The sequence below is a fragment of the Balaenoptera ricei genome, chromosome 11 (assembly GCF_028023285.1).
Source record: "Balaenoptera ricei isolate mBalRic1 chromosome 11, mBalRic1.hap2, whole genome shotgun sequence".
NCBI classification, from domain to species: domain Eukaryota; kingdom Metazoa; phylum Chordata; class Mammalia; order Artiodactyla; family Balaenopteridae; genus Balaenoptera; species Balaenoptera ricei.
This window is the reverse complement of record NC_082649.1, coordinates 52,632,441-52,640,654: the sequence shown is the minus strand read 5'-3', so window position 1 is coordinate 52,640,654 and position 8,214 is coordinate 52,632,441. Positions and strand designations below refer to the sequence as shown.

General features: G+C 39.7%; 1 pseudogene; it reads right to left on the bottom strand.

Moving 5' to 3' along the window:
• Positions 1-304: 304 nt before the first annotated feature.
• LOC132375308 (UPF0538 protein C2orf76-like) lies at positions 305-1,122 on the bottom strand (annotated as a pseudogene).
• Positions 1,123-8,214: the final 7,092 nt, after the last annotated feature.

Here is an 8,214-nt window from a genome sequence, read left to right as displayed (position 1 = left end):
CAATGTGAAAATGGGGGGCCAAAAAGAGGAAAGGGCTCCCTCCTCTGGAACAAAGCCCACATTGTGTCCAGCCACTGTCACGGCTGTATTCATTTAGGTCATCCAGAAAGTGTAAGACCCAGTTATAAGTGCTAGAAATTTGTTGGGGATAATGCCCGTGAAAGATAAGCAGGGAGGAACCAGTGCGGGAAGACTTCAGACCACAGTGTGGATCGGACACCTGTGTCAAGAGAGGAGGAAGGCAGGCAGATTTGGGAGGAAGAACCTCAGGCAGGTGTACTGTACTTGCTCGTGGATAAAGCTCTTAATACAGGTATGCAGAAAGGAAGCCCGGGAGGTTCTCACAGGATGAAATGGGATTAGCTTTGTAGTTCTATAATCGTCTTCACAGAAGATGCTGTTTCAGTCTCATTGGTGATTCCATCTGCTCTGAGAGCCATCCTCTTTCAACGGGAGTCTGTTGCTGTCTTACAAACGCAACACATGTTCATTTGTCTTTGGTTTATATGCTTGAGGAATAATCTTTAGTTTATCATACTTATAATTTCTTTTTTTAATATAAATTTATTTTATTTATTTATTTTTGGCTGTGTTGGGTCTTCGTTGCTGCACGGGTTTTCTCTAGCTGCATCAAGCGGGGGCTGCTCTTCGTTGCGGTGTGCGGGCTTCTCACCGCAGTGACTTCTCTTGTTGCAGAGCACGGGCTCTAGGCACATGGGCTTCAGTAGTTGTGGCACGCAGACTCAGTAGTTGTGGCTCGAGGGCTCTAGAGTGCAGGTTCAGTAGTTGTGGCGCACGGGCTTAGTTGCTCTGCGGCATGTGGGATCTTCCTGGACCAGGGCTCGAACCCTTGTCCCCTGCATTGGCAGGCGGATTCTTAACCACTGCGCCACCAGGGAAGCCCGCGTATTTATAATTTCTGAGTGGTGGTGGTAGGCTAATCCTTAAAGGGGCATCTTGCTTTAGAAATACTGTAAATTCCTTTACAGTTTGGTCCAAATTAAGCCCTTAATATACTACGGGTTTGAAATTGCATTGCTCAAATGCATGAATGAGGTGACCTGTAATGGTCACTTCTTTGAAAGCCACGTGAAGAAATTCCTTTCGATCCAGCAATTTCATTCATAGGAAGGTACTCCAGGGAATCCCTCACATGTGCACAAGGAGACTGCTCCTGGCATTCCCTGATGCAGCTCTGGGATAGTTTTGGTCAGCCCAACAGGGAAGGCCAGCACTAAGACTGCCCACAGAGGAATACCCCACTGGGCAAAAATGGCCAGGCCCTGTAACTTTTTTTTTTTTTTTGCATGTTTATTGGAGTATAAATTGCTTTACATTGTTATGTTAGTTTCTGCTGTATAACAAAGTGAATCAGCTCTACGTATACTTATATCCTCATATCCCCTCCCTCTTGCGTCTCCTTCCCACCCTCCCTATCCCACCCCTCCAGGTGGTCACAAAGCACCGAGCTGATCTCCCTGTGCTATGTGGCTACTTCCCACTAGCTATCTGTTTTACTTTTGGTAGTGTATATATGTCAATGCCACTCTCTCACTTCGTCACAGCTTACCCTTCCCCCTCCCCATGTCCTTAAGTCCATTATCTGCGCCTGCATCTTTATTCCTGTCCTGCCCCTAGGTTCTTCAGAACCTTTTTTTTTTTTTTTTAAGATCCCATATATATGTGTTAGCATACGGTATTTGTTTTTCTCTTTCTGACTTACTTCACTCTGTATGACAGACTCTCGGTCCATCCACCTCACTACAAATAACTCAATTCCGTTTCTTTTTATGGCTGAGTACTATTCCATTGTATATATGTGCCACATCTTCTTTATCCATTCATCTGTCAATGGACACTCCAGTTGCTTCCATGTCCTGGCTGTTGTAAATAGAGCTGCAGTGAACATTGTGGTACATGACTCTTTTTGAATTATGATTTTCTCCGGGTATATTCCCAGTAGTGGGATTGCTGGGTCATATGGTAGTTCTATTTTTGTTTTATAAGGAACCTCCATACTGTTCTCCATAGTGGCTGTATCAATTTACATTTCCACCAACAGTGTAGCAGGGTTCCCTTTTCTCTACACCCTCTCCAGCATTTATTGTTTCTAGATTTTTTGATGATGGCCATTCTGACTGGTGTGAGGTGATACCTCATTGTAGTTTTCTAATGTATCTGTGGGAAGGAAGGTGATCTCCGTGTCTTACTCTTCCGCCATCTTCTGTGCTCTCCTCATTGTAGTTTTGATTTGCATTTCTCTAATGATTAGTGATGTTGAGCATCCTTTCATGTGTTTGTTGGCAATCTGTATATCTTTGGAGAAATGTCTGTTTAAGTCTTCTGCCCATTTTTGGATTGGGTTGTTTGTTTTCCAGATATTGAGCTGCATGAGCTGCTTGTATATTTTGGAGATTAATCCTTTGTCAGTTGCTTCGTTTACAAATGTGTTCTCCCATTCTGAGGGTTGTCTTTTCGTCTTGTTTATAGTTTCCTTTGCTGTGCAAAAGCTTTGAACTTTCATTAGGTCCCATTTGTTTATTTTTGTTTTTATTTCCATTTCTCTAGGAGGTGGGTCAAAAAGGATCTTGCTGTGATTTATGTCATAGAGTGTTCTGCCTATGTTTTCCTCTGAGAGTTTGATAGTGTCTGGCCTTACACTTAGGTCTTTAATCCATTTTGAGTTTATTTTTGTGTATGGTGTTAGGGAGTGTTCTAATTTCATTCTTTTACATGTAACTGTCCAGTTTTCCCAGCACCACTTATTGAAGAGGCTGTCTTTGCTCCATTGTATATTCTTGCCAACTTTATCAAAGATAAGGTGACCATATGTTTATCTCTGGGCTTTCTATCCTGTTCCATTGATCTATGTTTCTGTTTTTGTGCCAGTACCATACTGTCCTGATTACTGTAGCTTTGTAGTATAGTTTGAAGTCAGGGAGCCTGATTCCTCCAGCTCCGTTTTTCTTTCTCAAGATTGCTTTGGCTACTCGGAGTCTTTTGTGTTTCCATACAAGTTGTGAAATTTTTTGTTCTAGTTCTGTGAAAAATGCCATTGGTAGTTTGATAGGGATTGCATTGAATCTGCAGATTGCTTCGGGGAGTAGAGTCATTTTCACAATGTTGATTCTTCCAATCCAAGAACATGGTATATCTCTCCATCTGTTTGTATCATCTTTAATTTCTTTCATCAGTGTCTTATAGTTTTCTGCATACAGGTCTTTTGTCTCCTTAGGTAGGTTCATTCCTAGGTATTTTATTCTTTTTGTTGCAATAGTAAATGGGAGTGCTTCCTTAATGTCTCTTTCAGATTTTTCATCATTAGCGTATAGGAATGCAAGAGATTTCTGTGCATTAATTTTGTATCCTGCAATTTTACCAAATTCATTGATTAGCTCTAGTAGTTTTCTGGTGGCATTTTTAGGATTCTCTATGTATACTATCATGTCATCTGCAAACTTCTTCTTTTCCGATTTGGATTCCTTTATTTCTTTTTCTTCTCTGATTGCTGTGGCTAAAACATCCAAAAATATGTTGAATAATGGTGGTGAGAGTAGGCCCTTGTAACTTGTATGATGCTCAGCCATTGGGGAGCTTCCGGAGGAGAGCTGGCCTTCCTGTAGATTCCAGAGGCCCTAAAAGAGGAGGCTGTCTGTTCACTGTGCTCCTCATGGCAGATCTCTCTTGAATGAAGTCTTAGAGGTGCCCCTCCCTGGCTGCCTCCCTGGCCCTGGCATGCCTTTCAATTAGGATAATGAAAGATGAAGTATACTATGAATATCTGTATTGCTGACCTTGCCCTTGTGAGTTTTTCATTTCCTCAATCGAATCTATTCCTTAATCTTCATTATGTGACTTTGTAGAATTGGGCCTGAAATTTAGAGCATACATGGGGTGGAGGTGGGAGACCCACCTGCCTATCATGATGCAATTAACCCAAGTAAGGATGCCACTGGTCTTCATTTCCCTGCCGTCTTGAAGGCACTGCAATGATCCTGTGGCTGTAGGGGAAGGAGTGCAGTGCATGGTTGTGTCTACAACACCAGTGGCTAGCTGGGCCTCTTGGGCTTTAAAATTGCTCTGACAGCTCATAGAAGGTGTTCCTCAATACACGTTAATTGAACTGAATAACAGGCTTGTGTTTTTAGCAGTCACAAAGATGGTCACCTTAAGTGAATGACATCTTTTAAAGTACAATTTGCCCAGAATCTATAAGAGTGATACAGTGGGTGTGTTTCCATCGTATCTATATTTAGGTAGGCAGCATTGCTCATGCTTTCCAAAGACAGAGACGACCTTTAAAAGCAATTTCAGAAGCAAAGATGTTGAGAGTGCTATGGAATCCTGCTTCTAGAAGTCTTAAGCAGGCTATATAGCATCAAGTACAACCCTCCATCTGTCCCCCAGACTGATGCTTGAGCCCTGCTGTAGGTGTTTGACAACGTTATTCCCTGTCATATCCTTCTAATGCTCCTCTGCACTTCAGGGGCTAGAAGTCTATGAACTATGTTTCCCAGGCTCTCTTGTTTCCAGCCCTGTGGATATCCTGTGGATATCATTTACCATTTACACTCTGTCAATGAGAAGCACTTATACTAAAGTGGAGTAGAGGTGAAAAGCCGCTTTCTCTTCTTCCAGAGTGGCAGCAGATGGTTATGTGGGCTTTACCTATATGCAGTTGGATTTTGCAGTGGTCTCTGAGTTTTCCTGATATTCACCTGATTCAGGGCTACAGACTAGCTGGGACATTAGCTGAGAGGTTCTCTGTGTTACCCACCCCTGTGTGATTGCTGCATTTGTCCATCTTGTGAGACTAGAATTGTAGAAGTGAAGCTGAAAGCTAATGCCTGTGTCCTGCCTTCAACTTCTCCAGCCCTTCCAACAGTTTTGTGATCACTAAATTATCTGTATTGAACCCCATTTCCTTTGAAATGCTTCAACTGGTTTTAGTTCTCCTGAATGATAGAAACTAGTCCATGATATCGTCTCCTGGGAGCTCTCCATATTTATGTTGGCCATCTTCAGATGTTTCATGGAATTCTCTAAACCATAAGTTACCATTTAGTTCTGGGGCAGCCATGACATTTCTTTCTTATATCAAGCCCAACGCTGCCTACATGTAATTCTCCTTCAGTGTAGTTCTATCACTTGTGAGCATTCAGAATTACTGCGATCCTTTTTCCACATGGCAGTCATTCAAATACTTGAAATAACTTTTTATTTCCTTCTACCTGTGAACCACCTGCCTACTATTTTCTCCTCCAGGCAGAATGACCTTAGTTTCTCTGTGATTTCCTTATGTCTACAGCTTTCTAAGAAAGCCGTTCAGTCATTCCCTACACATTTTGGCCAATGATTGATGCTTTCGGGTGGAAACAAAGTCAAGGATGAAGTGACCCATGAACAAATTTAATTAAAAAGATAGATCAGGGAAAAACAAGTATAATGAAGACGTAGTGAAAGGGTAATATCTATAATATATAAAGAGTTCTTACAAATTGGCAATAAAAAAAAACTAGAATAAAATCCCCAATATATGCAAAAATATATTAGTAAAAGAGATAACATAAATGGCTGCCAAATATAAAATATATTTTCAAATTCAACTAGTAGTCAGGGAAATAAAAATAAAAGTAACACTGAAATATCCTTTCATACCTATGAGACAGAAAAAAAGTGATAATAGCAATTTATAGTGGGAATATGGGTAAAATTTTCTACCCATGTTTTTATGGTGCAAAAATAGAGTATTAACACATTTTCTGAACATGCATTCTGGTAATACCTATTACAATCAAAATTACATAACCCTCTGACCCTGAAAATTCATTTCTGGGAATTTACCCCTAGATATACAATACATATTGATATTACAGACCTTACACCAGTCACAAAAATTAACTCAAAATGAATCATTAATCTAAATGTAAAATGTAAAGTGATATCACCTTTAGAAATTAACATAGGAGAAAATCTAAGTGATCTTGGGTTTGGTGGTTAGTTCTTAGATACAACACCTAAAGCATGATCCATGAACGAAAAAATATTGATAAGTAAATTAAAATTTCTGCTCTCTGAAAGACACTGTTAAGAGAATGAAAAGACAAGCCACAGATTTGGGAGAAAATATTTGCAAAATATATACCTGATAAAGGACTTATATCCAAACATGTACCTGATAAAGGATATACAAATAACTCTTAAAACAATAAGAAATAAACGACCTAGTTAAAAAAATAGGCAAAAGTATCTGAACAGGCACCTCACCAAAGAAGATTTACAGATAGCATACGTAAAGATGCTCAACATCGTATGTCATTTGGGAATTGCAAATTAAAGCAACAGTGAGATACTACTACACACCTATTAGAATGGCAAAAATCCAGAACACTGACAACACCAAATGTTGGCGAGGATGTAGAGCAACAGAAACTCTAATTCATTGCTGTTGGGAATGCAAAATAGTACAGCCACAGCGGAAGACAGTTTGGCAGTTTCTTACAAAGTTAAACAGTCTTACCATATGTTTCAGCAATTCCACTCCTTGATACTCACCCAAATGAACTGAAAATATGTCTATAGAAAAACTTGCTCATAAATGTTATATTATAATAAAATATATTATTATTTATTAATGTTTATTAATAATTACCAAAAACTGTAAGCAAATAAGATGTCCCTCCATAGGTGAATAGATAAACAAACTGATACATCCACACAATGGAATATTATTCAGTGATAAAAATAAATGAGTTATTATGCCATGAAAAACTTAAGCATTAAGGAGGAAACGTAAATGCATATTGCTAAGTAAAAGAAACCAGTCTGAAAAAGCTAGATTTCATGATTCCAACTATATGATATCCTGGGAAAAGCTGAACTACAGAGACAGTAAAATGGTCAATGGTTGTCAGGGATTTGAGGGGAAGGGGGAAGGGATGAGTAGGTGGGGGTCAGGAGTTTTTAGGGCAGTGAAACTATTCTGTATGATACTTTGATGGCAGATGCATGTCATTTTACATTTGTCAGAATCCATAGAATTGACCACACAAAGAGTAAACTCTAATGTAAACTATGGACTTTAGTTAATAATCATGTATCAATATTCGTTAATGAATTTTAACAAATGTACTACACTAATGCAAGATGTTAATAAGTTATGTTAATAAGGGAAAACCATGTATGCAGGGGAGTGAGGTATGTGGGAACTCTGTGTTCCCTGCTCAATTTTTCTGTAAACCTAACTTTTCTAAAAAAGAAAAAAGCTACTGTGTAATTTCACTTTTTTACATACAATTATGTATACGTGTGATTTTATATTACTTAATATATTATATGCTATATAATTATATATTTATAATATTTATATATTATATATATAAAGAAATTAAATTTAAAAGGAAACATACTTTAATCAATCAGCTAGGTAGTATATTGACTCCAGTCTCTGGGTGGGTGAATTGGATTTTTCTCAGTTAGTTAATGGTGAAGTCTGTTTCCATCCCAGACTGGCACTCTTCCAAGTGTTGTCACCTATGTTAACTCATTTATTCCTCACAGCGGTCCCAGAAAGTAGATCATACTTCAGTTCCACCTTCCAGAGGAGGAGACTAGAACCCAGAGAGTTTGCTCAAGTCTCCTCAAACATTGAGCCGTGAAACCAGAACTTGCCCCGGGAAGCCAGGCTTGCAGGCCACAGGGTGCTGCCTTCTCTCAGGGGTGCTCAGTCTTTACAGTGACCCAGGGCACTTATTCAGGCTACTGATATATGCTTCTGCCTCAGATATGATTCAGTGGGGCTGTGGATGGTCTAGAAATTTGAGCTTTGCACAGATACCCCAGATGATGTGAATGTATGATTTTGAAAGCATTATTTGAGAAACTCTGAACTTTTTAATAATGATGAAGAAGTAGCACTACAGGAAACCCACAGGTTCAGAGAATTGTGGCTGCATCATCAGCCTCAGAAGCAATAACATCAGAGAACAGAAATTGGATTAACAGAAATCAGTGGGACTTGGCATTTGAACTGTCCAGCAATTAAATCCTCCCTGTAACGCAGCAGGACCCTATGGGGCCTTCCCAGGACAGGCCCCCCACCCCCCGCCTGGCCATATCCTCTGCTGTAGCTCCTCTCTGAAGTACCCAGATAATAGTATCTGATGCATATTTCCTAAGTTTTTCAGATGCTAAAACCCCCCACCAAATGGAAGA